Raw genomic sequence first — 20,360 nt, 5'->3', positions numbered from 1 at the left:
TTTCTATCCTCCCCTCCAAGCCAACATGCAATTCCCCTGGGTTTTACATGTATAGATTAAGATCTATTTCCCTATTATTGATAATTGCACCAGGGTGATCGTTTAGAGTCTATATCCCCAATCATATCCCCATCGACCCATGTGATCAGGCAGTTGTTTTTCTTCTGTGTTTCTACTCCCACAGTTCTTCCTCTGAATGTGGATAGTGCTCTTTCTCATAAATCCTTCAGAATTGTCCTGGATCATCGCATTGCTACTAGTAGAGAAGTCCATTACATTCAATTGTACCACAGTGTATCCATCTCTGTGTATAATGCTCTCCTGGTTCTGCTCCTTTCACTCTGCATTAACTCCTGTAGGTCGTTCCAGTTCACATGGAATTCCTCCAGTTCATTATTTCTTTGAGCACAATAGTATTCCATCACCAACAGATACCACAATTTGTTCAGCCATTCCCCAATTGAAGGGCATCCTCTCATTTTCCAATTTTTTGCTCCCATAAAGAGCACAACTATGACTAATTTTGTACAAGTCTTTTTCCTTATGATCTCTTTGGGGGTATAAACCCAGCAGTGGTATGGCTGGATCAAAAGCCCTTTCCACTCTTGAACAGTTCTGATTTTTAGGAAGATTTCCTGTCACCAGACCTAAATGTGCCTTATTGCAACATCTATCCATTGCTTCCAATTATGCTGGGGGTCAAATGGGATGAACAAAAGCCCTTTATAACCTTTCCACCTCTCCTCCCTTTCCAGGCCTTTTATGCCTTTGATCCACTGATCCTGGCCTCCTTGCTATTCCTCCAACAAGACACTCCATCTTATGACACTCAAGCATGGAATGTTCTCCCTCCATCCCTCTGTCTTCTGTCTTCTGTGGCTTCCTTTGAGTTCCAGATTTCATCTTCTAAAGGAAGTCTTTCTCAATTCCTCTTAATCACAGTGTCTTCCCTCTGCTGATTAACTCCAGTTTATCCTGTTTATAACTTTTCTGTACATAGATGTTAGCATGATGCCTCTCCCATTAGACTGCTAGCTCCTTGAGGGCACAGACTATTTTTGCCTTTCTTTGTGACTTTAGCCATCAGCCTGGAACATAGTAGGTACTTAATAAATGTCTAACACCTAACTGGAATCTAAACCTTCACCCATGAGATAATCTTCTGAATATACCTATTATGTGCCAGGCATTGTACTAAATATTCAAAGACTAAAAGAAAGACATTCCTTCCTTCAAGAACCTGTTATTCTATTGGAAGAGGGGGCTGAGACAGCTACTGTCAGTCAATTAATCAGATGAGTTACTGTGTTTCCCTTCAGTCTTCTCTTCTCCAATTTAAGCATCCCTAGTAACTTCAACACATCTGCATGATGAAGTATGATCATGAGGACCTTTGCCATCCTGGCTATTCTCCTCTGGCCATTCTCTTTCTTTTCATTGCCCCTCAAAAATGTAATACTCAGAAATGAACAGAAAGTGCCATGTATATGTCTTGGCCAACTAAAGACAGGGATTTCCTTCCTAGTCCTGGACACATTTGGCTATTCTCTCATTTTGTTGATTCATATCAAGCCCCATTAAAATTGCTGGATATTTTTTTCAAGTGAATTATGGCCTACAATTTAGTTATCAGTTATTTGAGTAAAACTTTTATTAATGTTTTCTTTAATATAAGAGTATATTTTACTTCAGTTCTTAGAAGCATTTATTAAGTCACTATATTATATCATTCCAGGCTGTGGAGAAATAATGACAATAACATGATAGTGCTTGCTCTCCTGGGGCTTACATATGTTAAGGGTAAGATTACTTTGAGAGAATAGCTTATGGGTAAGAATATCAATTTATTGATTAGACTAAAATTTTAACTAATAAAGTAATAGGTCATTGGCTCTCTTGATGTTCATTGGCCCTCTTAGGTAGGTCTATAAGTAGAGTTTTAGGAGCTCATTATTCAACTCCTCCCTTGAATATCTCTAGGCATCTTTGATTGGTAAATAGTTAATTATAGGGTGGTCCACCAAACTATCTACTCCATATGATGGGGCTCAGGTAGATAGGAAAAGAATGCTTGTAGCTTTCATTTGTCAATCAAATTTTGTTAAAAAGAGGATATTCCTTGGAATTCTTCAGAGCAAAACAAATGTAAGAAGTGGTCTCTAACCCAGAATCCAGACACAGAATTACACAAAATTCTTTCTAATCCAGTCCCATTAAATAGAAATTAATATGGTATATGAAAATTTAATTTTCACATATTCTATATACCACTTAATTTGTAGATTTCTAAAGTGATGTATAAAGAACTTGTTTTTAGGAAATGCCAAGCCAAAAAGTTTGACAAGCACAGAATAACTTCAACATAGTAAATAGTAGATGACTGAGAAGTTATTGGGCTGAGTCTGTCACTCATTGACTTTAGCAGAGAGATAGAAAGAGTGGAGAATGGAGCAGAAGATGAAAAGCAGGCTGGATTAGTTTTAGCAAATCCATACAAAGTAGGCCAATGAGAACCACCAGCTTCCCACAATGATCTATGAATTCAAATGCTAGTCAGTAAAGCCAAGAGCAGAAACGTGGGTTCAGCTGACTCACATTCAAAGGAATGATGGACAGTTTCTCTGAGAGATCACAAACCAGATAAGGGCTCCTCAGAAGGCCAGGGTTGGCAACATATAGGGTAGAGTTCATCACTATAAAAGACACCAGGCAGGCTAGGTAACAAAGACAACAATAGATGGGTTGTCTGACTTACCTACTGGATGCCATAAGACTATGAATGGGAAAATGGGAGGCTTAAACTCAAGAGAATGAACATCTATTCTAGTTGTTTGGACAGGCATGAAGATAATGAGTAAGGACTCTGGCATTTGTTGGATGTGTTGAACAATGGCAGACCCAATTGAAAGGTCTTGGAGTAATAGACTTGACTTATTTAATTTGTCGTTTGGTTTTTGTTGGTGTCAATCCCATGCAATAATGCCACCGGCTTAGACTCAGTCCTACCCTATGAGTACTCTGCTCTCAGCCCAGGCTTCATTTAATTCTGTCCACAATTTCATCTTAACTGCTGCCCTCAGTGTTAGGATTCATATCTAGAACCCTCTCTCTCTGCCTTATAATATATCAGTTCTTTGACTGCCCTCTGACTTCATAGGGTCATAGTTCTCGAGATCATCTCGTCCAGTCTCTTCATTTTACAAATGTGGAAATGGAGGCTGTGAGAGATTATGTGACTGACTATCCAAGGTCATACGGTCCTAAATTGCAAGGCTGGGATTCAAACCCAGTTAGATCCGATGCCAGCTCTAAATCAATGTGCCTCTGACATGGATAGAATTTCCTTCCGATACTTTCAGCATCTCCAAAGTAAGCATTGGGGTACTCAGTACTAATATTAGCTATAGATACCCAATACTGTCAAAAGCTGGACTTTATAATATAACACATTTGTGTATGACTGTCCATTATTTTACCATGTTTTTATAATATATTATTATGATTAAAATTATCTTGAGAGATTGAGTTTTGGGTAAGAATATAAGTTTATTGATTATATCAGTTTTATTGGTTAGGCAGCAACATAACTGATAAATCAATATAGGTCTCCATGGCTCTCTTACAACCAGGGACAACTTGGCGCTGGGTTAGTTAGCCTCTTCAGTAGATTTTTAGGAGTTCATTATTCATCCCCTTCCTTAAACATCCCAATAATCTTTAATTGGTAGTAGTTAATTAAGAGATGGTCCAACCACCTATCCATCCTTCCCCCTTCTCACAAGTGGATAGGATGTATACCTGAAAAGGATACTTCTCCCCTTCATCCAATCATCAAATTCTGTTTCAAAAGGAAGCCATTTCTTGGGATTCCCAAGGACAAGGGAAATGCAAAATACAGCAGACTAGATGGTATCACAGACCCAGATTCCAGACACAAGGCTATATAGTCTTTCTCCTTGATATATAGGAACTAAACCAGTAGAAGAAAAAGCAGTCCTCACAATATCACCTATTCTTCATTACCATTATGTGAGGTAGATAAATCAGATATCATCAATATTTTACAGATCAGGAAATCGAGATGCAGAGCTAAGGCATGATTTGCCTAAAGTCACTTAATTAGTTGGGGACCCAGGATTTAGATCCCAGCTTCTGCTAAGTCCAATCCTCTTTCCCCTACATGAAGCAGCCTCAAAGATGGGGATTATTATTACATGACACTTACTCAAAGCTGGGAGTTTTCACCCTGGGCATCAGCACTCTAGAGACATGGCAAAATCATTTGCTATCAAGGTGGCAACTGTTCTTTTCATACTCACATCACTGTTACTATGTGGGTGTTATGAGGGCCTCAAGCTTCAGAGCTTATCACAGAGCAAGGCACAGAGTAGGCATCTAAATAAATGCTAGTTGATTGACTGCTTTCTCATGAACTTCAGAGAGGGGAGTGAGGGGTTGGGAGAGCATCGTTAAAATGTGATTGTTGGGCTGGATATCAAAGAGCATGGAGTTCTGGACCTGGAGACAGGAAGACAGGTTGTGGGAGTCAGCAGAGTGCTTGGCACATAGTAGGTGCTTAATAAATGTTTATTGAGGCTGACAGGTGGAACCCTATTACTTCTCCACTGCTCTCAGTGTGGGCTGTCAGTCCAGCCTGCAGTCTTTACCTCACCATGGTTCTGGCTGCTTTCAAAGGCAGCTGCCTTTGTTGCTGCTGTAACTAGGGGGCCAATAAAATAAAATCATTTCAAAAACACCACCCTCCCTCCCATGTTGCTTGGATTCAAAACATTCTCCAGAATCCCCACATGAGCAGGGAGGCAGAATTTGTGCCAGAAGGAAAGAACAGGCTGGAGTTAACATCAAATGAACCTTCTCCCAAGTAGGGATATTTTTTCAGGGGCTAGGGCTGACTTGGAGAAAAGGAGTTGGTGGCTATAGTTCTCTAGCTCAGAGCTTTTTAGAAAATTCCTGACTCAGTAGCAATGGTAAATGAGAACTATGTCAAGGGCAGGGAGATCCTTCTAAGGTCATTAGCCTAATATTAGACCTCCCATCTATTTGGTCTTTAAAATGTATCTAGAGGCCAGGATCAGGGGATGAGAGATCTAAAGTTTTTTTAAACCCTTACCTTCTGTTTTAGAATCAATACTGTATATTGGTTCCAAGGTAGAAGAGTGGTAAGGGTTAAGCAATGGTGGGGTTAAATGACTTGCCCAGGGTCACACAGCTTGGAAGTGTCTGAGGCCACATTTGGATCCAGGTCTTTCCTGTTGCTAGGCCTGCCTCTTAATCCACTGATCCACATAGTTGCCTAGGAGATCTAAGTTTTTACAGGACTATGGAGGTCATCTAGTTCAACCTCCTAATCTTACAGATAAGGAAATTAAGTCCAAGGAGAATTAAGTAACTAGTTCAAGTAATGATGCACTGTGTCATGAAATCACAGGGTCTTTGATCTTGAAGGATCCTCAAAGGTCGTCTCTTCCAAGTCTTCCATTGTATAGATGAGGAGACTGGTTATTAAATGACTTACACATGGCCACAAAGACAGTGAGTCTCAGAGGCACAATTTGAACTCACTTTTTCTGGCTCTGGAGCCAGGGTTCTTTCTGCTGTAGCAAGTAGAGGAGTTGGTTTTTGAATTTAGATCCTCTGACTTCCAATTGAATAATCTTCCCTTAGCCACTTTGGTTCTTAGGAAAGTCTGTTCCTTCCCTCTCACTGATTGTTCAACCACCAACGTCCATCTCTTTGGATCAAAGATGGTAGATTTTCACACTTTTTGAGATGTGATGCTCCCCAAAAAGATAAAAATGAATGTAGAGACTCTCTTGTGGAAAGCTAGAAACTTTCTATGGAATCTAGAAGCTTTCAGGACAGTAGATAGAACATTGGCATTGGAATCATAGGTCCCAGGTTCAAATGCTAAGTCCCTTACTTACTATCTCTGTAACATTAAGTTAACTACAATTTATCTTGTATAGAGCTTGTTTGTACATTGTTTTCATGTTGTCTTATTTATTACATTGTAAGTTTCTTTTCTTTTCTTTTTATAAAAGCCCTTACCTTCCATCTTGGAGTCAATACTGTATATTGGCTCCAAGGCAGAAGAGTGGTAAGGGCTAGGCTATGAGGGTCAAGTGACTTGTCCAGGGTCACACAGCTGGGAAGTGTCTGAGGCCAGATTTGAACCTAGGACCTCCCATCTCTAGACCTGGCTCTCAATCCACTGAGATACCCAGCTGCCACTTACATTGTAAGTTTTTTAAAGGTGGGACCCATTTGTGTGTGTGCATGTGTGTCCGTGTGTGTATTTTTATAGCTTACTTTTAGCCAAGTTTATAATAAAGGCTTATTAACAATTATTCACTACTAATTTAACTTCTCCCTGCCTCAAATACATTAGTTTGTAGTAGTAGTAGGTAAGATATAGAGAATTTTCAGTATATTTAGGTGAAGAAAGTTCTCAGCTGCTGATGAAATCCCAAATTTTTGGATGGAATTTTCATCAACATCTGTACTTGCCTCCTTAGCTGGGAATCCAGAAGCTGAGGAAGTTGCAGTCATATTATCTTGTTCAGAGGTACAGGGTATTCCATGATGAAAATTCCCTATCGCAGAAACAGTATTCATATCCTGAAACACATATGCTGACTCTCTCATATAAACTCTTTTTGGATTTATTTCTAAGATATATTTAGGCACGTGCCTCTATATACCCATTTAATTTGTTCTGACTTGTATTAAAAAAAGAATTAAATTCAAAAAAGAATTAAAGTAAAAAAGAATACTATCCACACTCAGAGGAAGATCTGTGGGAATAGAAACACAAAAGAAAAACAACTGCTTGATCACATAGGTCGATGGAGATATGATTGGGGATATAGACTCTAAGTGATCACCCTAGTGCAAATATCAATAATGTGGAAATAGGTCTTGATCAATGACACATGTAAAACCCAGTGGAATTATGGGAAGGGCTTGGGGGAGGGCAGAAAAGAATATGATTTTTTGTAATCCTGGGAAAATACTCTAAATTAATCAATAAAATTAAATTAAAAAGAATAGAGTAGAATAATTGTGTTCATAGCTATTACTCAAATGTTTTTTTTAATATAGGGGTACATATGGACTTATGTGTAGATAGTATTCTAGGAAATCCTGGGGGCACCAAATCATCAATACATTAAGCATATTCTCCATTGTCTAACTCTAAGGGACTCTGGATTTTTTCAGGTAATACTAGTAGAATTCAGACTGTGTCATGTTCTACTTAAAAAGGAGGAGCCTGGAGCTATTCTCCTAACCCCTACTAGCACTGATAGATTGGGTCCTTAGAGAGTGGCTAATAATGTATGGCCCCAGAGCTTTCGGGTTAAAGCTGAGGGAATGGAATGCTGGGGACTGTCCTATAATTCTTGAGCCCTCACCAGTGTATTTCATTCCATAATTATCCATTGATATGAATTAGTCAGCTAGGTTTAAGTGGCTTTTGGTGAGTGGTATTTACAAAGGTGGTAGAGTGAGAAAGTAGGCACGGAACATCTCATCCTCCCTTACATGTACATCCAGAATCTGGGGGGGGGAAGGGCTCAAAATTAGAGGGCTAGTGTGCCAAGTGGGCACCTCATAGCTTTCTGGTAAATGGCAGTCCTTTTCTTTCCTTCGTAAGGGATACTTCTGAGGTATTCCTTAGGTATGGTGTATTATTTTTTATTCTGGGCTCCTTTTAGATCCTTGTTATCACATTCAGGCTATTCTTACTTCCTGATTCAGACTATGCTATCAGTCCCAGCTATCCCTAGGGTGCTGCTAGGATTCTAGTAAGAAATCCCAATCCTTTGAGCATTCTATGTTCCCAAGATCTTTCTCTGATCAAGGAGGAGGGAAGAGACCAATGCTGAGCAATCCTACCACTCCATCTCCTCTTTACAAAGAGATTCTATCTCAGGGGTTTGCCTAGATGATTTTTTAGATGCTTGAATTCCTCATTCCAAACTAGCTTCCTGGTTTTATACAGCTCCATTGGGTGTAACCAAGACCTGGACCAATCTAAATAGACTCCATGAGTAACATAACTCCACTTCATCAAATGGCTTTCAAAGACATCTAAACTAATCAATGACTAAAGCCTATTCTATCACTAGTTGATACAACAGAAGTGATTGGTTGCTTCTAGTAGATATGTGTTCTTGCCTGTTTAGAGTATTTAGGCATAGGATCTTAACACTTATTTTATCTATTTTCTTAATAATATTTTATTTTATTTTTTCCTCAATTCCATGTAACAACAATTTTTATATTCTTTAAAAAAAATACTGTGCATTGGTTCCAAGGAAGAAAAATGGGGGGGGGGGGGAATAGGTTAAGTGACTTGTCCAGGGTCATATGGCTAGGAATTGTTTATATTAATAAAAAAAAACTTTATCCCTGCCTCCCCATTCCTTGACATGGTGAGAACTCTGATGAAGATTTTACAGTTATCAATTGTTTTAAGTGGAGTAGGAATAATTGTCTGGCGCTGGCAACCTCTCTCTTGATCACTCTCCCCCTCAAAAAACTCTCTTTTCCCATTGGGGGTGGGGGATGCTTCTACATAGCTGTAAGCTATGTGTCTGTCATCCAAGGACTAACTTGGATAAATTCGTAAAGGCTCATTAGCATAAAACTGATAAGAAAGTGATTAAATTTTTGGCTGTGACAACTCATGAAACTGTCAAAAACAAAATAAAAATTAGTGGAATATGTATATAATATGTATATGTGAGATATAAATTAAAAATCCTTCTCCCTCTAGCAGGAGGTGGGACTTTATTTACCTAGAATTCCAGTAAGTGATCTAAACTTATTTAAATAATATTGTTCAATTGCTTGAGTTTGGGGTGGAGTTTCAATGAATTGGAGAGATTGGGAACTTCTCCTTAGTCTTTACCTATGGATGAACAAATTTAATCCATTTGATCCTATGTTCCCCAGAATTCCTTTTGTATTTCCCAGAATTCCTCTCCTCTTTCCACCATGTTGCATGTTCACATTTGTATATAAGTTTCGGTGACTCCTCCCCACTTTTTTTCCCCCACGTGCCAGGCTGGGTGAGCTCACTCTTGACCTTAGCCTTTTACTTTCCTTTTGTTTCAAGTTAATATTAATAAATCTCATTAAATATAATACTTGGAGTATTTGGATATTAATTTCAAAATCTACAGAGACCTGGTTCAAATCTGACTTCAGTCACTAATTAAGGATATGACTCTGATAGCCTCAACTTCCTCATCTATAATATATGGAAAATAGTACTCATGGCAGAGTATCATGGTGTGCCATATGGGAAACCAGCCTTGGTTTTGGGTTCTCTCTCTGATACATAGTAGTTGTGGGCAAGTCACTTAATTTCCCAGGGACCCCGATAGGGCGAAGGCACTGATCTGTCCTAGCAGAGGTCATTCCATACGCCAATGAAATCTCAGTATCAGTTCTTGCCCTAAAATACCGGGTGACAAATATCTTCCCAAAGCACAAAGTCAGGAATACCCAGAGAATGGGAAAACACCCTTCTTAGACTAGGGGCAAATGAGCTCAGTTGGACCTCCCTGAGCTCCACCTTGCCAAAGGATGTCTCTCATGAACACATTTAGCCACTGAAGACATTTTGACTTTGTCTGGAGCTAAGACAGGGTTCCTGCATTTGTACTGTGAGGGTTCCTGGCTCCCTCCTCCTGGCTCCTGGCTGTCCCCTTTACTGCCTGTCTCTGGCGGCTTCCTGGTCATCCGGTTAGTCAGCCTTTTGATTGAGCACCCTGCACGTATTCTTCCTGTAGCATCTAATTCTGTACCCTTTGGGAGGAACGAGGCACAGGACTGTGTCACTCACTTTGGAAGGATTTTTTCCCTTGCCTGACCTGACATGGCCTCAGCTCTGGGGGCAATGTAAACAAATATGTCTGTGTATGTGTATATGTCTGCATATATGTACACACATGTACAAAACCCACATGCTAACACTTTCTGTATCTAACAATCATATATGCCTATGGGTATAAAACACATATTGATGACAATTTATATCAAAGATATTACATATAAGTTATATGTGAAATGTGTGTATACATGTATATGTAGAACATTGCAATCTCTGCATATTATTTTCTTTTCTTTAAAAATTCTCACCATCCATCTTAGAATTGATACTATGTATTGGCTCCAAGGCAGAAGAATGGCAAGGGCTAGGCAATGGGGGTGAAGTGACTTGCCCAGGGTCACACAGCTGGGAAGTGTCTGAGGCCACATTTGAATGCAGGACCTCCCATCTCTGAGTCTGGCTCTCAATCCACTGAGCTACCCAGATACCCCCATTGCACATTATTTTAAAAAGAAAAGCAAATAAAAGTCTTTCAAGTGGCATTTATTTGCTCTGAATTTGGTGTCTTTGCCCTTCAGTCAGACTCTGCCTTAGAAAGGCAGGGTAATATAATAGAGGGAGTGTTGGACTGGATATCAGTCATAGAATAGAGACTTTAGAGTTGGAAGGAGCTAAGAGATCATGGAGTCCAATATTCTAGTCCATTTTACAGATGAGGAAACTGAGACTTAAAGAGGTTATAATCACATCAGATGATCATTAAATCAGATCTAGAGGTAGAGGAGACCTCAGAGGCTGTATGGTCCAATATTCTCATTTTACAAAAGAGGAAAATGAGACCCAGGGAAGTTAAAGGATGTATCCAAGGCCATGCAGGCTGTCAGAAACAGAAGTAGAATCTGAACTCAGCTCCTCCATCTCCAAAGCCATTATTGTTTTCATTGTGCTCTGTTGTCTGTATATCAGAGACCTGGGTTCACATCCTTCTTTTGACATGCACCAGATGGGTATCCATGGGCAAGTCACTTAGTTTTTCTGAGCCTCAGTTTTGTCAACTGTAAATCAGGAGCAATAATATTTACAATACTTACAGGGTTGCTGATAGGATCAAACGGGTGGATAAAAGCCAAGTATTATAAAAATATAACCTTTGTCATCTTCATCATCATCACAATTACTGTCATCATCTCATCCTCAGCACTCCTGCCACCACCACCACCAGGAGTATCGTCATTAGTCCCTACCTATGTTTTTGCCAGCTTAGAGAATTCCTAGTATAGAATTCTCCATCAATAAGGAAATAGAACCTCAACAAGCCTCATCACCAGGGGATGCAATTGTCTGGCATTTCCCTAAGACTAGTAGCCATCTGGCCCATGGCTGAAGCCTTTCCTGGATGGCAGAACCCATCAGGACTTGGATTGGCTGTCATGGCCTTTGGGAAGCCAAGGTAATCCTCACACCATGAAGAAATAAGACAGCAATTTCATGGTGGTATTGGAAGAGAATGGGCATGAAAATGAGAACCTAAGCCTTGACGCCTGTATCCAGGGTGTAAAGAAAGCAGGACGATGGAGCAAAGCTGGAGAAAAGGGTCTAACTAAAACCAAACAACAGGAGCTAAACACTCAGCCCTCTCCTTTCTACATGATTTTCATTAGGTTTCAGAAAACAACTTTGATTTATTTAGGGGGGTGGGGTGGGGGGGACTTTAAACTGGCCTCAGACAAAAATCTATATTCCATTAGCTTATGGTTTGGGGAATGTAGAATCAAGAGTTGGATGGGACTTCAGAAACCATCTAAGCCTACTCTGTAGCATGAATTCCCTCATGGCATCTCCAGCAAGTGGTCATCTAGCCTCCAACTCTAAGGACAAAGAACTCATTACCTCCAGAGGGTTTCTACTCTATTTCTGGACAGTGCCAATTGTTAGGAATCATTTCTATATGCTGAGCCAAAATCTGTCTCTTTGTAGCTTCTAACTCTTTGTCTAGCAAGGAAAGCTTGAGGATGTCTAGAAGAGGAAGGCATACGATTGGTAAATAGAAGAGAAACATGAAAGAAAGGGAAGAAGCATTATATAGAGCCTCCTCTGGGCTAGCACTGTGCCCAGTTTTTTACAAATATCTTATTTAATTCTCACAACAACCCTGGGAGGTAGATTTTTTTAAATCTCCATTTTATAGTTAAAGAAACTGAGGCAAAGGTTGTGACTTACTGAGCATCATTCAGCTACTTGGATTTGAACTCAGATTTTCCTGACTCCAGGCTCAGCATTCCATTCACTGTACCATTAATTGTATCTAGAAGGCTATAAATATATGGACCAAATTATTTCTAGGAGTCATTTGTGATTGCATATTTTGTCTATAACTTGAAAAAAAACCCTTTGCTGTCCATCTTTGAATCAATACTATATACTGGATCCAAGGCAGAAGAGTAGTAAAGGTTAGGCAATGGGGGTTAAGTGAATTGCCCAGGGTCATCTTGCTAGGAAGTGTCTGAGGCCAGATTTGAACCTAGGACCTCTTGTCTCCAGGCCTGGCTTTCAATCTAGCTGAGCCACCCAGCTGCCCTCAGCCTATAACATTTTTAAGGGCAAGAAGCTTATTTTCTCAATTTTTTTTAACTGATAGCTTTTCATTTTATATGACCTCCATTTCCAAATATGTTCTCTATTCAGAGAAGTATCTCTTGTGATCCAGAAATAAAACCAGAAGGAGAAAAAACCAGTTGGACACAATCAACTAACACAGCATCTGTGTCTGCTAGAATATGTAATAGAATGGTTGTGTCCTATTCTGTCTTTGTAACCTTAGCACTTGGTACGGTGCCTGGCATATAGAATGCAACTAATAAATACTTGTTGATTGATTGATTGGTTGATAGAGCATACTTTCCCAGCCTTCTTACATATTACTTCCCTCCAGGGATATACTGGAACCAGCTCATGGCTCTCGAGAGCTGATGCTAAATTTTCAGCGTGAGTTATAATCGCTTCCCCTTTGAAACTGACAAATGCTACCAATTAGTGTTTGATTTATGATTTTGTTGATTGCCTGGACTCAAGAAAGTGATAGAGAAATCGCTAATAATACAGATCAACCCCCAAAGTGAGTGGTGAGTACATTTCCCAATGCCCCAGAAATCCAGTTAAACACAAACGGGACAGCTAGGTGAAATACTTGGGTAGGGTGCTAGATCTGGAATCAGAAGAGTTCAAATCTGGTCTCAGACATCTGCTTACTGTATAACTGTGGGTAAATCACTTAATCCTATTTTCCTCAATTTCCTTATTTGTAAAATGGGGATAATAGCATCTGACTCTCAAGGATGTTGTGAGAATCAGATGAGATAATATTTGTAAAGAATTTAGCATAGTGCCTAGCACATAGCTCTATGTAAATATTAGTTGTTAATTCATTTATTATTTTTATATTATACATATTACATTAATTTTAATTATATTATTAATCAGCACATCCCTGCTCCCCTCCATGAACTATCTTGCCCAGGCATACGGATCTACTTGCTGTTCTTCTACCTAGTACTGTATTGCCCATTTCCATTTTGTACTGGCTATCCTCCATGACCCCAATGCTTTCCCTCTTCATCTCAATCTTAGAGAATTACTATGTTTCCTTCAAAGCTTAATTCAAATGTTACCTTCCACGGGAGACTTTCCCACCTTCCCCCAGATGCTAACACTCTCTCCCATGATATTACTACCTTGGACTTGCTTTATATGAGCTTTGTTGAACAAATATTTATATACAATATACATATATAATATACATTTTTCTGTACATATTATGTGTATTACATATGCTATGGCCTAGGCAGTGTTTGATAAAATATACTGATTCCTCATATAGAATAGTAAAGATTGACATTTCTCAAAGAACAAAGACATGTGTGAATTTTAGATTTACTCCACCCTGCTTAGTCTTTAGAATTTTAGCAACCAGGAATGTCTACACCCCCACTTAAGGATTTACTTATAGAGGAGGATGGCCTATGAACGGCATGGGTTAGCAAGTGACAAATCAGAAACAACTGACTGACTCCCTGGTCTGTCCTAAACCAAGATTAAACTACCATTGGTACATGTGAGATGCAGGAAGTGATGTAAAGAACTGCCTATATATTTCATGTCACTTCCTGTGCTCTCTCGGTGATGTAGAGAGCTCTGGGCAGCATTTGTCATGCTTGTGGGTTTTGGCTCTGTAGTGTGGTTTAGGTGAGGCGTCTTCCCTGAGTGACTTTGGTGAGTGGTAAGGCTGATTCCTCCTTTCCTCGCCCTCCTGAAAAGCACTATCCTCCTAGGAGGCCCCTCATCTTGGAGGAGGCCTGGTGGCTGGAAGTTGAGCTAGATTTAATCTTCTGAGAAGGCCCCTTGGCTGAGGCCTCTGAACTCCCTTTGAGTTACTCCAGGCCAGAGAAAAATCTCCCACCCTTACCCTCTTCTTCTTCTTAATTTCTTCCTTCTATTGTAATTAAACCACCATAAAAATCCCAAACTGACTTGAGTATTTTATTGGGATTTAATTAATCCCTGGTGACCACTAATATAATATATTCAGTCAACAACCTTAATTTTACTCTTAACACATGGTGTCATGAGAATAAAATTGAGGGAACTGATTTGTAAGACAAAATATAAGTGGTACATTGGAAAGTCACTGGGCTTAGATGAAAACATTTGGTTTTCTGTCAATTTGGGTTCTGACCCCAATTACTATTAGTTATATGATGGTGAGATTTATCCTTAGTGAAAGTCTCCGTTTTCTCATCTCTAAAATGGGAATAAAAATTGCACTGACACCACTTGAAGTTTGTTGGCAGCATAGAAAAGAGAGTATTTAATTAATAATATGGAAATAGGTGTTAATCAATAAATCAGGTAAAATTGAGTGGAACTGATTATTGGTTGTGGAAGGGGGGTGGGAGGATGGGAGGGAAAGAACATGAATCATGGAACCATGGAAAAATATCCTAAATCAATTAATTAAATTAAAAAATTAAAAAAAAGAAATGAGAGTATTTAGCTTCTGGTTAGTAAGAATAAATAGTTAAAAGTGGAAGTAAACATAGTGGCTGGGCTGAGCTCCTCTGAAATACTACTATGCTTCCCTGCTTATGAGAGAATCTTCCTTGCATGGGTCTTCCCCCCCTTCTCCTTCCCTTTAAAAAGGGCACATTTTGTGCTATTTGCCTTAAGCACAGCAGTTCCTGGTTAGGATTCTGCAAATATCAGCTATTAATGTAAATGGGCATTAAATGACACAGTGAGAGACAGTGACTGTCAGGAGAGGAGGGTAACTTTCAGGTCATTGGCGAAAGATCCCCTCAAGCTCTTCTCCAAAGTCAGAAGGAATAAAGAACTGGGGTGATAGGAGACAGTTTTAATTTCTGGCTATAAGATGAGTGATTGTAGAATCAAATCAGAAATGCGTAGACTATAAACCATTTACTCAATGAAATTTCTCCTCCAAATAAAAGATGATCTGCTTGAAATGCCCACAGTGAGAAATTCTGCCCTTCATGTGTTTCAGTCTCCTTGATGGTGAAATTCTCCTTGGTTTATGTGAATGCCACATAATAATTAATAGAGTATTAATAATGACCAACCTAGTTAATAAGTAGATCTGAAGCACAGTCCTTTATAGTTTAAGCCCAAACTAGAGTTTCTCTATCTTCCCTCAATTGCTTCTACTTCTGACCACTTAGGTTAAGCAGAGCAAATCTAATCGTTTATCCACACAAAAGTCCCCACTTCATCATACCAAAGCCTTCTCTTTTTCTCTCTAAACATTTCAGCTTCTTGTTTGGCCTTTTGTGACTTCTCTCACCATCCTGCCTTTTTCTTTCATAGCTTTGGTTTGGCATATTAGCCAGGCTCGTTCTTAACTCGTGGTCCTCGGAGCCATAAACAATATTCCAGCTGTTGTCTGACCAGATTCCTTCCTCTCTTTCCATCCAGCCATGTTGCTTCTATTAAGTCATTAATTTTTCAGTTGTGACATTAGACTCTAGACCCTTATTTAGCCCGTAGCTGTCTAGTCCCTCCCCCTCTTTCCCCCAGACCCTTTTGGCATGAGCTCTTGTTCATCCAGACTTCTCCTTCTTGTATTGTGCAACTGATTTTTTGAGCCTTTTGGGGGAATTTCTCAGCTCAGAGATCCCAAGATCCTCCTGGAAAGTAATTCAGTAAGTCAGGAATATTTGAATTAAAATTTGGCCTCACTGTGTGACCCTGGGCTAGTCACTTTGCCCTGTGTGCCTCAGTTTCCTCATCTGTAAAATAAGCTGGAGAAGGAAATGGCAAACCACTCCAGTATCTTTGCCAAGAAAGTTCAAAGTGGGTTACAGAGTTGGACCTGATGGAAACAACTGAACAACAATAAAGTTCTATTTGGCTAGAGGTCAATAAGTTAAGAATCAAGGCAAAAAAGCTGAATTAGCATCAGCTGCTGACCATTTGCCAAGTGGCTAGCAACTTGGCAGAACAGAAGGGAATACATACATATATGGATGGTTTTACACAGCTTTAGGGCAGGTGACAAAAGGAACCCATCAGGTAAGGCTACTTAGAAATATTTTTTATTTGAGAAGTTGAGTATTAGGTACAGAAAATCAGGTAGTTGAGAGGAGGAAAATGTCTTAAGGTTTTAACCCTGTGTGAATTTAATATAAATGATACCCACTATTCCTTTTGAAAACCCATTTTGGTTGGTATCAGCCTCAGGCTTTGACTTGATGTACCTGTGCACTATGGGAGGATGCCAGAAGTCTCATGGCTCCCTGGACTCTCTAAAAAGGCTGCCCTCTAGTCCCAAGTGACTCCTGGAATCTAGAAGATGTGGCTCTGACCTGGACTGAGGTCAAGTCTGCCTAGCCAGAGAAACTCAGAAAGAGTGATGCCAAAGGCTTTCTAAAAGAAGGGACTGAGGAAGTGGGAAGCACTTTTTTTGGCTTTTTGGTTCTTGGCTCTCCTTTTAGGCTGGAGGCTCATGCTGTCTCAGCCATGTTTGGCTAGCAAATGGAGACCAGGGTGGCAAACTCAGATTAACTGGGCATGGCCAGGTGATCATGTGATTTCCTCTCTAACATTTGCTGATAAATAATTATAAATTCATATACAGTCGCTGGAGAATGTTAATTATAACAGCCTTGGGGTATAACTTTTCAAACCTGCCTGGTGTCACCAAGACCAGATCTTTCTGTGAGGGTGTTTCCCTGAAAATGAATCTCATCACACTATTTTAGTGGGGCAGGAGGTCTATATTCTCAACAGAATGTCTAGTTGGGACCAGAGACTTAAGATGGTGGAAGCATCCCTTTGAGATCAGAATTAAATAGAGACTTAGAGCCTCAGTACCTCCATTTCTTTGATCTCTCAGCAGGCTATTTCTGGTAAGAGGATGATTCTTGCAGTCACAGCACACAGGTTTTATCCAATCCATCTACAATCTCACATTTGTTACTTGACATTTCTTAGCAGCATGGCTACAGATAAATTGACTCACCTTTCTGAGTTCCACATACCTCATTGGTAAAATGGGCGCAGGAATCCTTGCCCCCTCTACTTCACAGAATGATAATGAAGAAATTGGTCTGTTTCTTGTACGTTACTTTTAATTTAATCTAATTAAATTAATCTAATTGAATTTAATTTAAATAATAATTTAAATTTAATTAACATAATAACCAGAACAGCCTATATTGAAGCCAGCTAATCCTCATATTTAATAGGCATAATATCAGTTCCATATCTGATCATGGTTGGCCTGCCTTATTCTTCTCTGCAGTGAACATGTTTCCTTTAAACCAATTCCTGAATACAGTAGAAGCATGCCAAGTTAAAACATGGCTACTCAGAGTAAATCAGCTGTTGAATTATTGTTTAAACTTTCTTTTATCCTCAGAACGGTTATTGTGCATTGTTTTTCCCAAGGGCTAAACTCTCCCAGGAGGTATAAAAAGGAGCAAAGAAAAAGATATTTGCTTTGTACATTGAATATGCTTTAGGCTGCAAGAGGGTAAAAGTTCAGGTTTAGAGCTGAAGGAGAATCCAGAGGTCATCTGGTCCAGCCCCCTTAGTCTATAGATTGCTTTGGCATCTCAGAGTGGCCTCCAACAAACGTTATGATTATTTAATGGCAAATTTCTAGCTCTTCTTCAAACATAATGAGTTTAAAGGGACTATTTTCTGCAGTTTGGAGATATTCTTTCTAATATGTCTAGGAATAGTGTGGGATTTAGAGTGTGGGGGGCAAGAGCTGGATGCAATACGTCAGGAGTCCTTCCCTGTCTAGATGGAGAATTCTATGGTCACTCAGCTCATAGAAGGGATTATGGGTATGTCTGTCTGTCATGGGAATGAAAGACAAGTCCTGAACAAGACTTCAGTTGTGGTTTTTCAGCTTGGTTACCCAAACCCCAACTGCTTCAGACGTCAATTTTCATTGGATTTATTTCTCATTTTCTATTCGAGTTTGGACTTGGTGTGGTTCATTGGTAAAAGGAACTCTGAGGGAGAAAATGTCTTCCATACCCCACATATCAGCTGAAATATACTTTCCTCTAGATTTTATGCATAGATCCCAGTTCTCCCTGATTGGAATGAATAGAAAAAGCCTGATTATTCTAAGTAGGCATCCTTTCAAACACTTGAAGACAGATACTGTATTCCCCCTTCATCTTCTTCAAGCCGAATGAACATCCCTTGCTTCTTCAACTGAACCATGAATGTCATAGCTTCCAGGAGCTCCTTCATCTTCTTGGTTGTTCTCCTTTGGACTTGCTCTAGATGGTTGATGTCTTTCTCCAACATGGTGCCTAGAATGGGACCCAATGTTTAGTAATTTATAGCATAGAATATTAGTATTGCCACCACCCTCATCCATATCCTCTGGGACCCCTTCTAGGTTCTGGCTGGTTTTTTTTTATTGATATCTCAAAAGCTCAGGCTCCTAGAAATCCACATCTGTCTCTGTTGCTATCTCTGTGTATCTATATGTTTGTATGTCAGTGTTTTATAATGACTGAAATTCTCAAGGGGCAGTATTTCTTATTTTAAATAGTTTATAAATGGACCATTCAAGACATTCTAATTTGGTTAAGTAATTATCTTCATAAACTCCATTGATTTTTTTTATGATGATTGGCACCTCTCTGAATACTATGTAACCCCAGAACAGGGGTGTGCTAGAATCAGGAGAACTCACTGTTAAATTTTCAGTGGATTTATACCTTGGATATCCACAAAGGCTACAAATCAGTTTGGTTTACTGTTTTGTTGACTTCTAGACTTAAGGACATGATGGAGAAAATGTTAATGATGCAGATTAACAATATGTCATGTTATCTTACCTCCAACTCTCAAGCTGGTTGTTAAATATTTACTAGCATATTCCTGCCCCAGAGCCATATAGCCAATGCCACAAATATTCCTTTCATTCCTTTATTCTCCTTTAAGTTTTCACTTTGATTCTTACTTGAAGTTACTTTCAGATTGATGCTCATCTTTTCCTTTTCCAATTTGTGCTTCTAAAGTACTTCTAGGTATCAGCTCACTGGTAAAGCAGAAGTTATTGATAATGATATCCTAAGACCAAAGAGCACAGGATATCTTTGACCAAACCCATTACATGCTATACCCACCTACCTCTTATCCAGTGATTGTGGCACCTCAAAACTCCACAGGTTCTGTCTTTGATCAATTAACAGACATTTAAAAAGTATCTATAATATGCTGGATACTAGGGATACAAATACAAAAAAAGAACTTACATTCTGGAGTGGTGAGGGTGGGTTAAGAAATATACAGATAAGGAAATACAGGATATTTGTAAAGTAAATGCAAAATAATTTAGGGAAGGAACCAATAACTTAGGGGATCTGGGTAGGCTTTCTGTAGGAGGAGGTACCTATTCTGGACCTCTAAGCTATGGAATTCCATTCAATCAACCAAAAATAGTATTTATTCAGCATCTTCTATATGTCAGGCATTGTAGACACTGAGGATCCAGACAAGAAATTAAGCAGTCCATGCCCTCAAGAAACTTATGTTTTACTAAATGTTGAGAAGTATATTCCTTTATTTGTTGGGATAGTAAACTAAGTGATCTTCCATCCCCGTAGATAGATTAAATAAAGTGTATATAATAATACCATCTCACTCTTAGATCTATTATTTAATAATGATCTATAATTTAATAATAATTTAGATCTATAATCTATTATTTAATAATGACTCACTTTATCAAAAAGTGAAAAAGAAAGCATATAATGTCAGTTAATTCCAACTTTAGGAGGCAAGAACAGATAACTCATGTCAAATCTGTATCCGGTTCTGAGTTCTATGGGTATTTTTTTTATCATATCTAACAAATCAGATGATTGTCAAATACTCTCTTCACTTTATAGATGTGGTTAAGAAAAATATGTCTCCCTATCAGAATGTGGAGGCAATGAGGGTGGAGGCTGGCCCC

At 39.2% G+C, this 20,360-nt stretch overlaps 2 long non-coding RNA genes across 2 annotated transcripts in view; one reads left to right on the top strand and one right to left on the bottom strand.

The window, feature by feature from the left end:
• The window catches only part of LOC103092967 (uncharacterized), a 70,486-nt gene extending 59,342 nt beyond the window's left edge, over positions 1 to 11,144 (bottom strand). The window contains exon 1 of the long non-coding RNA XR_459943.2: positions 10,954 to 11,144. This is a non-coding gene — a long non-coding RNA (uncharacterized LOC103092967). The remainder of the gene's footprint in view (positions 1 to 10,953) is intronic.
• Positions 11,145 to 11,203: 59 nt separating this feature from the next.
• LOC103092853 (uncharacterized) overlaps positions 11,204 to 20,360 on the top strand; it is a 29,686-nt gene continuing 20,529 nt past the window's right edge. The window contains exons 1-2 of the long non-coding RNA XR_459942.3: positions 11,204 to 11,312; positions 12,795 to 12,984. This is a non-coding gene — a long non-coding RNA (uncharacterized LOC103092853). The remainder of the gene's footprint in view (positions 11,313 to 12,794; positions 12,985 to 20,360) is intronic.

This window comes from Monodelphis domestica, chromosome 1, assembly GCF_027887165.1.
Source record: "Monodelphis domestica isolate mMonDom1 chromosome 1, mMonDom1.pri, whole genome shotgun sequence".
Lineage (NCBI taxonomy): Eukaryota > Metazoa > Chordata > Mammalia > Didelphimorphia > Didelphidae > Monodelphis > Monodelphis domestica.
This window is presented reverse-complemented; position numbering and strand designations above follow the sequence as displayed.